Source organism: Empidonax traillii, unplaced genomic scaffold (assembly GCF_003031625.1).
Source record: "Empidonax traillii isolate 1590-97213 ecotype Southwest subspecies unplaced genomic scaffold, ASM303162v1 scaffold874:size323092, whole genome shotgun sequence".
Lineage (NCBI taxonomy): Eukaryota > Metazoa > Chordata > Aves > Passeriformes > Tyrannidae > Empidonax > Empidonax traillii.
Window position 1 is genome coordinate 122,806 of NW_020956067.1, and position 16,640 is coordinate 139,445.

The 16,640-nt window shown below is 39.5% G+C and overlaps 1 protein-coding gene across 1 annotated transcript in view; it reads right to left on the reverse strand.

Moving 5' to 3' along the window:
• Positions 1-16,640, reverse strand: part of KCNK13 (potassium two pore domain channel subfamily K member 13) — a 52,778-nt gene that overhangs the window by 35,704 nt on the left and 434 nt on the right. The window lies entirely within an intron of this gene.

The following is a 16,640-nucleotide window of genomic DNA, read 5'->3' on the forward strand; positions in this document are numbered from 1 at the left end:
GATATTTCATGGTTTGACCCAGTGTTTAATTATGCATCTACTCTGCTGAGTATCTTATTCTTCTATATTGCTTAGTGGTGTGGGATCTCACATAGACTTACTTTTTGGAAGTCTTCTGAAAGGGCAAGTGCTAAAGACAATACATTGCTAGAAAATTAGTAGTCATATGGTTCAAAAGTACTTGCCATTCTTTCAAAATGGCTGTTACTCCAAGTACCTAAAAGTTGGGTTTGATGTAATTGAAGCTTTTGCTTCTCTCTTTGATTACCTCCTATTTAGGGAAATAATGACAATCAATTATGTTTACATCTAATGCAAAGCATCTTGTTAAAGTTTGTCATTACCCACTTTCCTTTCTTGCACGAACATTTTCTGCATCACTGCTGCTGGGATCATCAACAAGCAAAGTTATTCCATTTAAATATTTTTATTAAGTGGCAATTACATATGAAGAGCTGAAATGTCTGCAGAATTCCTGCAAGAAGTTTACAAAATACTTAAAATGCACTGGGATCCTTTTGTTTTGCTCTGGACAAAGTCTCATTAAAACAATGAAAGGGGACTACACACCTTTCATGGTCTACATCCATGTTTGATCACTGGTGTGGGTTATCTGTTCTCTGAGTCAAAGCCCTGCAAGAGCACAAGCCCCAAAAATGGTAGGGAGGGCCGACTTCACTGTCTTATGTTCATGTTGATCAGCACTGTTGGGTTTTTTGCCAAGGAGAATTTGAATTTAGTTCTGTGGTTAAGGCAGAGGCTTCTGACTTCCTCTACGGAACAAAAAAGTTTGTTTTTTTCTGGATTCAAGTAAGATTCCGTTGGCCACCATAGATGAACTTCACCAGGCAGAACACACTGACTTCTTACCAAGTCCCATAATAGTTACTTGACTTGAAGAAAAGCCCTTGTTGCCAGAGGCTTGATTAGTTTCTAATTTTAAAAAAAGGGTATCTTTTAAAAATTAAAAACAATAATGGAACAAAGAAAGAAAATTACTTATATTCTAATTGTTTCTCTGCAGTAGAATTAACTAGGAATTTTCTAACAAAACATTTTTTCATGGGATATAACAAAGCTTCAAACCCAAACGATTCACAGAAACATTTTGGTTTTAACATATTTTTCCCAAAACAGAAACAGGATTCTGACAGTTGAGAAGCCATCTTCCTTAGTGGTCTGCTAAAGAACCCCTGTTTCCTTGTGTGTGGCTCAGAGACAGCCCTGCTCTGTGTGTTGTCTGGTGACAAGTAAGAGCCCAAGAAAGAGTTTGTCACAGAGCCAGAGGTTCATGACAGCCCAGCTGTGCTGGCAGCTCTCAGACACAAAGCACTTCTTAGGCTTCCCTTGGCACGGGGAGAAACTACCCTTATTCCAGGAAAAAGTCTCCAACTGTCCCAATACCAGAAACGCTCCAAACCCCACTCTTTTTCAGATTCAGCAAGTGGAGTCCTTGGGGCACTTGGCAGCATGCAGAACCCCTGACATGACATATCTGTCTGCTCCATGTCACTCTGAAAAATGAGGAAAAAACCCAAGTATTCCTGCAGATAACTTTTGTATGTGACCTGTAGAAACTTTTGGAGCCTCTGTGTAAATATTATCTTGAGCCTGAACTAGCTCCACCAGGTCACCTGTTACTCCTTTGAACATGGTGCTAATTGCAAACTGTCCTCTTGCACTCTGAGCACCAACATTGTGCCTTGGGACAGTTGCAGAGTTAAGGGGTTTAGTGGGCCAGTTACTGACTACCAGCAAGCTCCTTTCTCAAAGAGTATCTGCTTTGTAAATAGTTCTGCTATTTTATACGTTAGTCTGTATAAAGCAGTAGCACTGTAGAAATGAAGTCACAGATATTCTGCAGCCTGATTTACCATTAAACAAAGTGATGACCAAATGTTTGGATTTACAAGAGCTCAGATAAAGAGGAATACTCAGTATTCCAGGTCAGAAGATGAAATTCAGCTGCTATCAGGAGACTTAATACTCACCTCTGTGTTATCTGGACTCCATAATTTTACCTTTATGGTAGAATAAAGGGCCAGGGCCCACTAGGCATTGCATGGAAAATAAGATTTACAGAACAGAACTGAAGAATGAGGGAAAAAAAATTTTGTCAAAAACAAGTCCTTCCTCAGCTACAAGAGGCATAATTTCAAGGCAGTAGGGGAATAGTGGACTGGATACTGAGAGACAGTAAGACAGATACCCCATTCCTGGTTACAGGAGACTTAGAATAGCCAGTATTAGCAAAAAACTTCTACATACTGCCTTGATGAGAGCATCTTCCTTCTCACAAATCACAGGCATCAACCATGGCATGAGGGTTCAGTTTTCCCAGTTATATAGTTTGGGCACAGCTCCAGTTAGTAGATAGGATAACAGTCAGAACACCAGGGGGTGGGGAGAACAAGGGACTGTATTTTTAACCAATATGCAATTAAGATGAAAGGTAAATAAATAATGTGATTTTAATGCTTCAGCCCAACCAGACAAGTCTCCCCTGCTGTGCATACTCATTGTTTTCCTGTAAATTCGTAGCCCTTTACATTTATTTCTTTCTTCCACAGCTATTTTAACTTACAGCTTAGTCACTTGACCTTTCTATATCATAGCAAGGCAAAATCTGGCTTCTGACACCCACAGTCTCCTTGCTGCAGACAGCTGTACCTCGGACCTGCACTTGGAGCATGTGCTGGGAAGTGCTATGGAAGTCAGAGCAGCGTTTCTGCTCACCCATATTTCTTGCTTTCATTTCGCTCTCTGCTGACCAAGTGCGAATTCTCTGTCACCTCTAAGATATCTCAAACTAACACTTTAATGTGCTTCATGCTTTTTGGGGTTTTCTTATTACTCATTTTGTCAGGAGTAGACATGATTTTATCAGGATTGCAAACACTTACCAATGCTCTCCCTTTAATCTGCTGAGGAGGTAATTCTAAGTATGAGACTGTTGTATCTCACAGCTCTAGAAGCAAATAAACATGTAGAAAAATGACTCAATATTTTTGTATGCTTCTAGATACTCATTTTCATGCTTGATTTGGGCTACTCCCTATTACTTTGTTTTCATGAAACATGTTCTGTCATGGAAAAAATATCTGTTTGCAATTGAAAGTGCTGTTGATATAACGCATTGTTCTAGGAAAAGAAAAAAAAAGAGAGATGAAAAAACACTAATTTTAATTATTTATTCTAACCAGCACTACCCTAGTATGCTCAGAATTACGCTCCAATCTCCACAGTGGAGAGATTGCTCCGCTGCAAGGGAATTTTCTCCTGAGCAACTGGGTGGGGTGTGGGTATGAGTGGGTATGGGTGTGTGTGGGTGTGTGCAAATGGATCACCCTAGGGACCCCACTGAATCAGACCAGTTTCCTAGCTAGGATTGCACAAGAGACTCTGACAAAGGATGTCCCAAAAGTATGCAGAGTCAGCAATAGTTATCACACCTGTTGTGCCCTTTCCTCATCAACTTTGGCGACTGCCTAAATACCAATGTGGCTGTTTCAGAGCAAAGTGACTCTTTATGCCGAAGGAGAATTTCCTGCCATCAAGATTGATCCTGTCAGTGGCACTCATGGTCCAGCTGTAGCAATGTGATCTGTATCTCTGTGACAAGGACTGTGCAAAAATCTGCAATATTTTTTAAATCCTTGGGAAGGTTCCCAGGATGCCTGGGACAGACTGGGAGAAGATTCTGAGCAGAAATGCCAGGCTGAAGCTGAGACAAGACAGAAGTGATGTATATAGAGGTCATTTTTACACTAAATATATTCTTGGGTTCATGTTAGTTCCTCATTCACGAAATTCTTACAACGGCCATAGGATGGGTCCCATCCCTATCTATCCATGTTGAAGATGAAGTTTTAAGTTCACAGCTCTTGTTTACAATGAAGAATACACAATAAAGAAATACAATAAAGAAATTATGCAAATTTTAAGCCTTTGCCACAGTTAAAGAAAACTGTACCTACTGTACCAGCTGTACCTGCTCCAAGTGACAACATTTTCCACATATGCTCTAAGTGATTAAAATGTTTCCCATTGAAATGGTGAGAAGAATAGCATTCCCTGTGTGATATAAATGGACAGACATTGTTAATGAATGGATTCTTTTATTATAATACAGGTATTTCATCTTCAGGAACTACAGGTATGCCAGTTAGCAACAAAACCTCAAGCTCTAAGTCATTCATGAAGAAATTAAATGTTGTAGAAAAAAGTACCTCAGTGGTGCTCTAATTGTCATGTGTAAGGGACAAAATACATCTTAGGACTGGTTATTGAATAATTTTATATATATATATATATATATATATATATATATATGTATGTATATATAAAATAGAATTACTTCAGTTGGAAAAGACCTTATGATCATTGAGTCCAGTTGCTAACCTGACACTGCCAAGTGCACCATTAAATCAAGCAATTCAGGAACATGCAAGCCAGAAGATTTCGGAGCACAGCATCACTGCTGAAAGGCGTCTATATCGAACATGCTCTTTTTCCAAACCTATGCCTTCAAAATATATCTGAAGTACCTGTGAATGAGAGACATGGACATTTAGCCTGGATAATATTGAGTGTCACTAAAAGACAGCTGGATCACTTCAGTTTGAGCAGGGCACAGTGAGTGCCTGTGCTGCTGGTGAAGCTCAGCGGGTGACTCTAAGCTTATGATCCTCATCCTAAACACTTGTCTACCTACTGGCCTATTACAAGGACATCCTTCTTTTCCTGCAGTTGCCTTGATCCCTACTGGCCATTCCCTCCTCATTTCTGCCAGCCTTTTCTGCCAGGCATTTTCTTTAAAAAGAGTGGTGATACCCAGATGACTGCAGCTCTGCCTTTAAGGATGGACAGATGGTTAAAAGTAGGATTTACATGTCCTTTTCTAGGATGTGTTTAGGTTATTGAGCCTCAGAGATAATGGGAAAGAACTCTGGGAAGAGTAAATACATAAACTAGTACTAATGGATAATATTTGATGGGTTTATTCAATGGGAACAAAATTTGATTTTAAAAGTGCAAGTCTGTTAGGAAACAACCGTAAAATCACCCAGTAAACAAAGCAGATCTGTTTTGTGTGTATTTTGAGGCATACCAATGTCTTCCTTAGGGAGAGAACCTCTGCAAACAGGTTGTATGAGACATAGTATTTATTCCTTTGAGTACTAGTAAGATTAAAAAAAAAAAAATCTTAAAATTATTTACAATTGCATCAGTGCAACAGCCCTCCAAGATAAGACATAGACCTGTAGACTAAATAAAATCTTATTTCCAAAACTAGTATTTTGTCTTTGATTTGGATAGTAAAACACTTTACAATCTGTATAGAAGTACAGTGAAAAAGATGGCTTTTAAGCTGATTGGAAACTCCCCCACCTTGTTAATTACACGCTCAATTTTAAACACATCAGAAAAACTGTTCAAAAGTTTCTTCAATAAGATCTCATCCAGTTAATTTCTTTTCCCAGTACTCTCCTGTATTAGCTCTTGAAGGGGGAGATAATTCGTTCAAGGGGAGCAACAGAGAAAAGCCATCACCGATAGGAGCATTTCTCCTTATAAAAGGACAATTTGAAAAGCTTTTTTTTTTTTTTATGTAGCTTCAGCTGCATAAACTACAAAATATTTAATACTTTGTTATGACAAACCTGTTACATGCTACCTCCTATTGTTCTGTGCTTTTGAATTCTAAGCAAATTGGAAGAAACAAATGTGGGGAACCTTGAAATTGTCATTAATGGGCCTCAAGAGTAACTAAAGGTACCCATGAGTAAATGTTTTATTTCTTTTTGCAATACTTCAATATTATAACTTCTAAAGTTATCTCTCCATGGGATATCAGAGAACAGCCAGAATACAGTGTCAAGCTGAAAACATGGGGAGAATTCCTTTTATGTACCTGTATCAGTAGCATCCAAATTAAAATATAGGCAAGGCTAAAGTTTTACCCTTAAAGAAGGTGCCAGGGCTGTTCTAATGTTACAGGGTTTTGATTTACATCTTGTCTCAAAGGCAGAACTCCTTCAGCACAAGGACATTTAAATTTTGGCAAAAGAGGAAGAAATGGCCAGTACAGCACACAGGACAGTCTTATGAACTTTCTCATTAATCCTCAGTCCAAACTTGCATCTGCTGACTTGAGGAAATAGGAATTTTGCAGTCTGAGATGTATGATGCAGACTCTAGCTCTTTGGGCAGATGAGAATTCCTGTTTAAAGCACTGTACATGAAAGATGAAAGGAAGAAGGGCAGCCTGTGTAACAAAATTAACTCCTACTAAGAAAAATAAGAGAAACTGGCCATTACAAAATGCTTTTCTTAGAATAAACAGCAAAACGGATGCCAGTGTACAGCATACAGGGAATGAAAAGAGATGATGTAGGAAGACTACAAAAGGAAGTTATATTAAAAAAAGGAATTAATTTGCAATATGAAAGAAAAGTTGCATTTAAAGAGAAAATTCTGCCTTAACAGCCTTATTCTATTTATATTTTATAGAAATAACTTCAGAAAAAAAAAAGTTTCTGCTTCTAACTGGATTATAACATTTCCTTATTTTCAAAACAATTCATGGAACACGGTTTCACTCTAACTAAGATGTTTAGGATTTTTAAGCTTGACTATATAAATTATTTTTTTTCTGTGTGCACAAGAATACAAAATTCAGTATTATGCCTGTTTGGCAGGCATTGTCCACTACCAGAGAGAATGAAAAAAGCTCAGCTGTCCATACAGACAGGCATGAATGAGAGAATCACAAGCACAGATGCACACAAGGAACAGTCTATTTTAGCAAGAAGGCTGGACAGCTGTTGCTGTGAAGTTCAGACTAATTACTGCAAAAGAGCATTGCAGAAAACTATATATATAAAACTTTTTTTTTAACCTTTAGTTTTTTTAAAGTCAGTGTTTTGCTGCTTTTGGTTTTGTTTGTTTGTTTGTTTGTTTGGGTTTTTTGTGGGTTTTTTGTTTTTGTTTTTGTTTTTGTTTTTTAACAATGCTACACTTTCACCCTGATGGAATATATACTTTCCACTTCTTTAGTTTTCTCATAACTGATGACTATCAGATTATCAGTAGAACTGTTTTCTATTCAAAACTATCACACTTAAAATAGGTATGATTATTTTTGTGTGAATAAAATCACACTTAAGGCCTTATTAACATTCTCACAGTGAGAACAAAACCACCTCAAATTCAAAATTGGTTTGAGGTTGCAAAAAGCCTGGGTTATATTTGCAATCAACAGCACCTACTGATATATTGAATTTTCACAAGTCAAGAAGACTGAAACACTTTCACAAGCCATATTCTGCCTTCAGGGATGGCAGTGAGAAATCAATGAAACACATGCCTCATGAATGCCTCAAAAATCACGATGTTATAATCCTAAATATATTTTCTGTCAATCCAAATTACAGAATGGTATTTCAAAGATATTTCACCATTCATATACAAAATTATTTTTTAAATTTTTAATATTGAAACAACTCTGTTTTGAAGTATTTTACCACACTAAAAAAGTTTTAATATATTATCTGTTGGTGTATCAGTCGCTTGAACAAATGTTTCACTCTAACAGCTGAAATAATTCCACTGAGCATACATAGCATAGTGTGCTATCCATAAGTAAACATAAATAGTAACAAAGACTTTATTTTCAGTATTTTATATCTTGACCTAATTATTCTAAATCAGTTAAGACAGTCAGCTAATATTGGGATTCAAGTTTGCAAGCCTTCCCCCAGCATTTATGATTTAATTTAGGGCAAATTTCTCCTTCTTTGCATACGTGGTTTAATCCAAGTCAAAATAATTATTTTATATTAATAACTATAATATAAATCATTATTTGAACTGACTAGTTATTAATCACTTAAGTCAGTACAGTTCCTCTCATTTCATTTTCACGGCATCACTATTTGGCATACCCAGGCCCTCTTTATTCCTAGAATTCATCCTCTGGACAAACCAAGACTGCTCCTATAACCAGCAAGTAATTTGTTTAAATTAGTGTTTTTCTTTTCTCCATCCAACTTATCCCACTTCATAGTATGTTCAATGTTCTCAGCCCTGATTAGGCTTCTGCTTTCAATTAAAGGAGCAATTTTTCCTCCAGGAAATAGGAAATTTAGCATTGCACGTGCCACCACTCCCGTCAGAAAACCTCCCTTGCTGAGTGCTGCAGTACATAAAACTGATCTCCAGTTCAGCCTGCAGTATATGCTCCTTAGGGAACTTCTGGCTTGGAATATGACAGATGCTATAGAAGTAAGTATTAGGCAGACAAAGTAGAATTTTAGCAGGGTTATCAGTTCACAAGGTGCATTGGCTGAGAGCAGCCTGGCTGGAGAATGGACCCATTCTCCAGTTGGCCCATCTGGAGAAATCCAACACCTACTGGAGTCTTTCTTGGCCCAGTGTTTGTACGCTCAGACTGGCAGCCACGGACACAATATGCTCCTCATCTCCTCCCCTCTCAGCAGAGGGCTGCAGTGGAACAGCTTGGGGATGGAGACTCCTTTCAATTGTCCACCCAGCAAACTGGCAACATTTCCTTCAGGTACACAGAGCTCCTACAAAGGTCCCTGCTGCATGTCATCCAAAGGACTATGTTCCATTTTCATCAGTGTTTTGTGCAAAAAAAGGACAATAGAAGTACTTTCTTCACACTCTTTGTCTCCAAAACATACCAGTATATGAAACACAAGCAGAGGGAGGTACAAGAAATTACAGCTGCCAAATCACAGACCTCCAGCAAAGTACTTAGCTCCTTGCAGGACTAAACTATTTAAAGTAATGTTCTGTTTATTTTTAGCTGCCCATCCAGGTTGGTTTGTTTGTTTGTTTTTTTCATTCCAGCAGCAGTTATTGTTATATCTGATCTCATTGCTTTAATTAAGTAAGTGCTTCTCAGTCCACGATCAGTTCTATTTTGGGCTGGTTTAAAGTTTATTTAATTTGAGATGTATACTAAGCAGGGTAGCGTAACTGCACATCTCATAGCCTGCTTCATCCTAAAATTAAAATGTTGGTTTGATTTCCTGAAAGTTAAAAACAATATCTAAGAAGTTCCATGTAAAATTGTCAAATTATTTTACCTGCACTCTAAAAATACAAGTGAAAAACTGCCAAAGAACAAGACTTTACATGCAGTGTGTTCAACACCTTGTCTTTTTTTTTTTTTTTTTTTTTTGATAATAGGGACAATGAATACATGCTACAATAGAACCTGGGGAAAAATGCCTCAGCAGAGACAGAAAAAGGTCATCTTGTCCACTCACTGACGAATGATGGAATTAAAGATTCTGGTGTAATTCTTTTAGGGTTCCTGTTTAATCTGAGTGTAAGGGACTCTGGTGATGAAGTCTCTATGGCATCTCTAGGGAGACTGCACAATTGCTTCACTTCACTTGGGAAACTTTTTCTCTTATACAACCTGAATCTTCTTTGTTGCAATTTAAGCCCATTCTTTGAAAATTCCTTCCTGCCATCATTCCCTTTTTAAAGACTGGGAAAATGCATGTCATTTTAAGTCACCTGGATTTCAGTCCCTTCCATAAGTTGCCAAAGTACTCCTTATAGTTCTAGTAATTTATTTGATTATTCTAGAATGCAGTTGAGTTGGCCTAAGTGATTTGAAAAGGTCTGACAAATTTAGGGTTTCTAACCTATTCTTTTATTTTTCCCCTTTCTCACAAGTGTTAATTGTACCACACATCACTTCAGAGTTGACCTTTTCAGAAGACTGATGCAGAAAAAGCCATTAAACATTTCAGCCTTCTTGGAATCATTTCTTGAGAGCTCTTCCTCTATTCTGTACAGCAGACCAATATTTTTTTTAGTCTTTTCCACCAGTATTGTGCTGATGAATCAGTTCACATCACCCCTGACACCCCTTGGTAATAGCACATCATTTTGTATCTGTACCCTGTATTTCCATAAAATTCATTTTATTTATCTTCACTGATCTAATTTTCTGCCCATTCTCTATATGCTTCCTTCTTGTGACAGAAAACAACAACTTAAAATTTAGACATGTGTGTCTTTTATTACAGTACCTGTCTTTCTACATTTCACAATTGGATCCCGTGAGCCAGCATCATTCACATCTCTTGTCCAGAAAAATGATAGCCTGCTTTCTTCAGTTTGGAGTCCTCTGAGATTCCAAATTGCAGATCCCGCTTTATTTAAAGTTTTGCTCTCAAAATCCCCTGTTTTCCTCTACTTTCTGCATTTTCTCTAAAGAATAATGAACTCTGCCACTCTTGTCACAGAATTTGCCTTCTACACTTCTTAGGTTAAAGTCAAATCCAGAAAGTTTTTTTCTCAAGTTGCTTATATGTTTCAAAAACTTGCTAGAGAGCTTGTGCTCAGCTTCCAGTAAATACACCTGTAAATAGAGAAATGCCCTATTATGATAAAATCATACCCTGGAGAATACCAACTCCTCACAAAACGAACTAATTCCAATCTTCTTAAGAGGGTGTAACTGCTAACATTATTTCCTTTACAGAGTACAGATCTCATTTGAGAGGGAGAAAGGACCTGTGGCAGAGACATTTGAGTCGTTTTGCCAGCAGTGGTGTGTTGATCTGGTTCTGCTACTGCCTGGGTGCCCATCTGTAGGTTGGTAGGGTGGGATTTATTTCACCTAAATTTCAACACTAAATTTCAACACTAGTATAAATATCAACCTTTGCATCAGTTGTGTTATTCCAGTTAGGGATGAAGAACAGGCACATTAGGACGTATTAATTCATCTGATTTACTTAAGGTATCTTCTGTAAAATTGGATGACTTAAAACTCTGACACTAGTAGAAGTAAGAAAATGTCCATGTGAGAACTGACCTGGCCTTTCCCCTAACCTTGTGGGTTACAACCATGTGGTTTAACTTGTATTTTAACCAGTGTCCAAGAGAGAACATGCTAGGCTATCACACCTGTACCTTTTTTAGATCCTGCTTCTAAAAGCAAGATTTCCAGGTTGATTTAATTTTATACTTCCTTTTTATTACATGGTTTGCTTTATTTAAGATTTCTACTCTGTTCTGCATACAGCAGAGACTGGTGATAACTCTGTGGTTATATACAACATTCTCTTTTTCACATTTTCCCTACATCTTTGCTTTATACAGATTTGTCATATATTACAGAAAGCTTTCAGTAAATTTAAGAGCGAACCATTCAGTTAAGCTTGTCTTTCAAGTTTGGGGCATGTTCTAGTTCATTAACAGGTGTAGTCCTAGGCTGGTGGCGTTTACTACTTAAGTGAGTTGACAAGTGCTTGGTAGTCTCTGTAAGGCAAGTAAATGGCTTCAGTTTACCTGCAACTTCCCTAAAAAGCCTTTTGCTCTAGAGATGTCTCTCCTGAGACACCTTCCCAAGCTGAAGAGAATGGAATCAGCCCCATCCTCATTCTCAGAGAACACAGGCCTTTTAGGTTCTCAGGGCTATCACTGCAGGTGTATTAGAACACACTTTTAAAGATGGCTTATAATTAATCAAAGACTTTCTTTGTCTCATATACATGAGACAAAACTTTCTTCTCAAAAAATCAAAATGAGAGAGGAAACATGGAAACATTCTTCTATTTTTTTTTTTTTTTAACTCTGCTAGCTCCCTCTGTGTCAAGTAAACCTCTTCATTCTTCCCTCCTAATTTCATTTTTCTGGCTGCTTTCTGTTTCCTCTTGGAACAGGAAAAGCCTTATTGATACTTTATCTTTTTTATCTCCACTTTTAACACACCTATTGGGTGACATATTTTTAGCTTTATCTTTCATTAAAGTCCTCTTAATGCAAATGCTACAATATTTGAAAACAAACAAACAAACAAACAAAAAACCTGGGAAAAATCCAAACCCAAACCTGTTCTGTTCTATTTACATAATGAAGACCAGAGAGATTGTTTCAATACCTTCTGGACAAACAGACTCAAAAAAAAAAATCAGTGTAACTTTTTTTTTTCATTTTGTTCCTTGTGTATCTGTAAAATATTCCAAAGCAGTATTTTGCCAATCTCCTTTTCCAGTGTTACTTATTCAGTCAGATGCACTTTTCACTTTTAAATTATCACCATACAGTTGTTGATTCATTAATTACTGCAATGACATTTTTAAGAGGCTGTATTGTGTATACTGTTTCTACTCAATAGAATAGAATGTCCAGTTTTCTGCACTGTAACTAGGAGTTCTTTGAATATTTTGTTATCTTGGAAACTAATTATAGTTTACACATTGCCCTCCATTACATGAAGCCTTCACCAAGAATAACTAGAATGTGAAAGCTGTGGTCAAAGCAGGAAAGAGAAACCCAAGCTCCCCATCTTGTGTCAGAATTTTAATCACACAGCTGCATGCTGGTGCTTTTAAGGAAAAGAAGAATCTCTTTAGGATAAAAATTTCTATGGGTTTACATTTGGGACAGGATTTGGGGTCCGATGGTGTTTTCTAAAGCTCACAATTAGGCACCTGGCATTCAAAGACTAAAATGACAATACATTTTATGGGCATAAAAATGAGCTTAACCTCTCTGAGTCAAAGAATAGTTCTACTCTCATTGTTGCCCTGGATAAAGTGAAGCAGAGAGATGACAATTACACTTTATTAATGAATGAGGGGTGCATCTAAGTGTGTAACTAAAACCACTGACTTGTACTGCTTTCCTCTAAAAAGCAGGACATGCTGCATGTGCACAACTTCCTTGAAGTGTCAGCGCCATAGACCAGAATCTATGATAAGAAAACTCTAGAAACTGAACGAATCTACGAGAAAGAAAACACAGCTTCTGTGAGCTTATCTTATTGTCTCACCTGGGATTATGGAGCCTTGGTTATGGCTCAGTGGCTAAAGCGGGTAGTTTTGAATTATTAGGACTGTTTGCAACATAAACAATATTTAAAGGAGAAAGATGTCAGTTAGGAGAACAAGACACCTTGTGCTGTACAAATTCAAATAAGCACAGCATCGCCAGCCAGTCAAGGGAGCTGACTGGACTGCTGTACTCTGTGTTGGTGCAGCCTCATCTCGAGACCTGTGTAATTTTGGTCACTGCAATACAAGAAAGATATTAAACACAGGAAGGATATTGAGGTGCTGGAGCAGGTCCAGAGAAGAGCAACCAGGCTGGTGAAGGAACTTGAACACAAGTCCTATGAGGAGAGGCTGAGGGAGCTGGGGTTGTTTAGCCTGGAGAAGAGAAAGTTCAGGGGAGACCTCATCACTCTCTACAACTACCTGAGAGGAGGTTGTAGCCAGGTGGGGGTTGCTCTCTTTTCCCAGGCAGCTATCAATAAGACAAGCAGCATGGTCTCAAGCTCTGCCAGGGAAGGTTTAGGTTGTATGTAAGAAAGAAATTCTTTACAGAGAGGGTAATCAGGCATTGGAATGGGCTGCCCAGGGAGGTGGCGGATTCTCCGTCCCTGGAGGTATTTAAGAAGAGACTGGATGTGGCACTGAGTGCCATGGTCTAGTAACTGTGGTGGTAGTGGATCAAAGGTTGGACTTGATGATCTCAGAGGTCCTTTCCAACCCATATGATTCTATGATTCTATGATTCTATAAGAGAACATCCAAAGGAGGACCGTGAATATGGGGAAGGCCTTAGAGGGGAAGCCTTGTGTGGAGTGACTGAGGTAACTTGGTTTGTTCAGCATGGAGGAGACTGGAGGGAGACCTCATATTGGTCTAAAACTTCCTCAAGAGGGGAAGCAGAGAGGCAGGCACTGATCTCTTCTCTGTGGTGACCAGTGACAGGACCTGAAGCTGAGTCAGAGGAGGTTTAGGTTATACATCAGAAAAAGGTTCTTCACCCAGAGGGTGGTTGGACACTGGAACTGGTTCCCCAGGGAAGTGGTCTCAGCACCAAGCCTGACAGAGTTCAAGAAGCATTTGTTCAATGCTCTTTGCCACATAGCATGACTCTCTGGGTGCTCTGTGCAGGGCCAGGAGTTGGACTCAATGATCGTTGTGGGTCCCTCGATTTTAGGTGTGTAAAATAAAATCTACTGTTAGGACGCCAGGATGGTTGACACATGTGAGTAAGTGGTTGCAGAGCCTGCAAGAAAATGCTCCTGAGTGGTACACCTGAGGGGACCTGGTCGAAGCACAGTCCTGTGAATGCCTGCAGAGCCCAGCCTGCAGCACAGGCTAAGTTAAAGCACTGAAATGCACAGTCACACAAAGCAGAAGTGCTATGAGAAGATTATGAAAGAGACACGCCACAGAATTACAGATTATGCTGAGTTGGAAGGGACCCACAAGGATCATCGAGTTCAACCCTTAGCCCTGCACAGGAGTCACACCACGTGACCCCAAGAGTCACGTCAGGTTTGTTGTTGTCAACACTTCCCTGGGGAGCTTGTTCCAGTGTCCAAAAGCCCTCTGGTTGAAGAACCTTTTTCTTGTATCCAACCTAAACCTTCCCTGACACAACTTCAGGCCATTCCTTCGGCCACATCATGTCACCATTGATATGATGAAAGTGTGCAATGCCCTTGTCTGGATTAAGAAAGAGTGATAAAACACATTGAGGAAGTGCCACCATTGATAAGACTTAAAAAAGCAATATCAGGTAAAAAGGACAGGGTGTAAATTATCAAAGCCTACAGACCATACACAGTCTGAAGGAAAAAGGAGTCTTGAGGACTTTTCCACAGAAACATTGATGGAGCTGTAAAATGTGGGCAACAGAAATCAGCAAGCCAGAGATATTACCAAAAAGTGTGAGTGGATAAGTGGATACTTGTGTTTGTGAGCAACTACAGTTAGTCATACCACAGATACACTTCTCTCCTTAACAATGTCATTTATAGAAGACATATATTAATGTACAACTAACATCAGCTAATACATGTGAGAAGTAACTGTATCACTGGAAAAGGGGGTTACAACACTGTGGTTTTCTGAAATAAGACTGAAGGGACACAGTGACAATGGGCTTTGAGCACCTAGGAGGCCATTCTCTGGGTATGAAGGATGGCAAGACAAAAATAAAACAAGTGACTGAACTGCAGTAAGGCGGACATCAGGAAAACCTCAGGGTAATAATGAACAAGGCTGGATTCCTTGTGGAAGCTATGGAATCCTCAGTAGTGCAGGTTTGAAATGGCAGCTTGGACAACAGCTATCACCAAAAAAAAAAGAAGTCACATATAACTGACCTCCTCTATGAACAGGGGCAAACAAGGTGGACTTTTGATATCTGATCCTGGCTCTTTGTACGATTTTATGGTTGTAGTAAAGGTTAGCATAAACATAGTATTTTGATCATACAAGAAGCATGCTTTAAGGGAGATGTTACAAAGGCAAACAAACTACAGAAATTCACAAAAATGGGCTTAAAAATGTTATAAGTTACTATAAATTACCAGTTCAGCAGAACAGTGAAGTATAGTTCTTGCATCTTACAGACTTTAGGTCTAAGGACACAAAACACCCAGTCTTGAGGCCCTGAGGAAATATTAAACCAAACCGATGACATCTTTAACAACAGAATAAACCCAGATCTAAAAAAGTCAGTAATAGGAAGGGGTGTGCTGCAGGACAGCACAAACTCTCACATATACCACAAAAAGCAAGGCATCTCTAAACTGCTCTGCAGGAAAAAACTAACGGACACCTCCTGAAGAACTGCTGTTGGTGATTAAACACCTCAGTGTGTGTTTCACTTATGGAGGGAGTCTAATGTGAATTGGATATACCATTACTAAGATTTAGTGACCCCATTTGTCACTGTGATAACTGCACATAGATTGCCTGTCTTTAACTAAAGCAAGCTCCATTTCTCCCAGGCTTTTAGCTGTCTGCAGCTGCTTGAATGAAGCCTTTCTGTTGACTCCCATGGGCTCCCTGGGGTGCTTATGTCAGGTCCTGGTGCTATCCCTTTTAATCTTAATGTACACCTGTCAGACCCCTCAGACTTTCTATTTAATATCACCTTCCCCTGAAGGTTCCTTCAGGCTGAATAAACTTGGGTTTATTTATTTATTATTACAGCGAAATAAACCGTGCCCACTGACTTGATGGTTCTGCCTCGGAGAGCCTGAAGAACAAAAAGCCAAGTGGTTTGAAATCCAGCCTTTCCAAGTTGCACACTTTGCAGCTGGACACCATAAAATCTGTTTCATGATTCTTGTTAGAACCAGACGATTCTCAGAAAGAGCCCTTCTGAGCTTACAGCCTATGAAACAACCCACCTCCAGATCTAAGATTTGTTTTAAGATTTCCCAGAATTTAAAGGCATAGAGCGACCATTTAGAGCTTTCGGCTTTGGATGCGCTGGTCTCTCACAGAGTCCGCCACCGCATCCCGGACAAGTTGTTCCGCGCAGACAAGAGACGGGCGAGGGGAGCAGTGTGGTGTCCGCTGCCCTGCCCGCCCGCAGCACGGTTCCCAGCGCCAGCCGGTGCTGCCCGGGACTCCGGGGGCGCTCCCAGAAGTGAGCGCTTCCCGCAAGCGTGGTGCGACCGCGGCAGCGTTTTTTGACAGGGGAAGGCAAAAAAGGAGCAGCGAGCAGACAGGACCAGGCGCGGCACCGGCAGGAGCCCGCTTTGAGCCCGGGAGCTGGGAAGGAGGAGAGGGGCTGCGCGTTCCCGGCGCCCCCGCCCTGGCCCCGCCACCGCC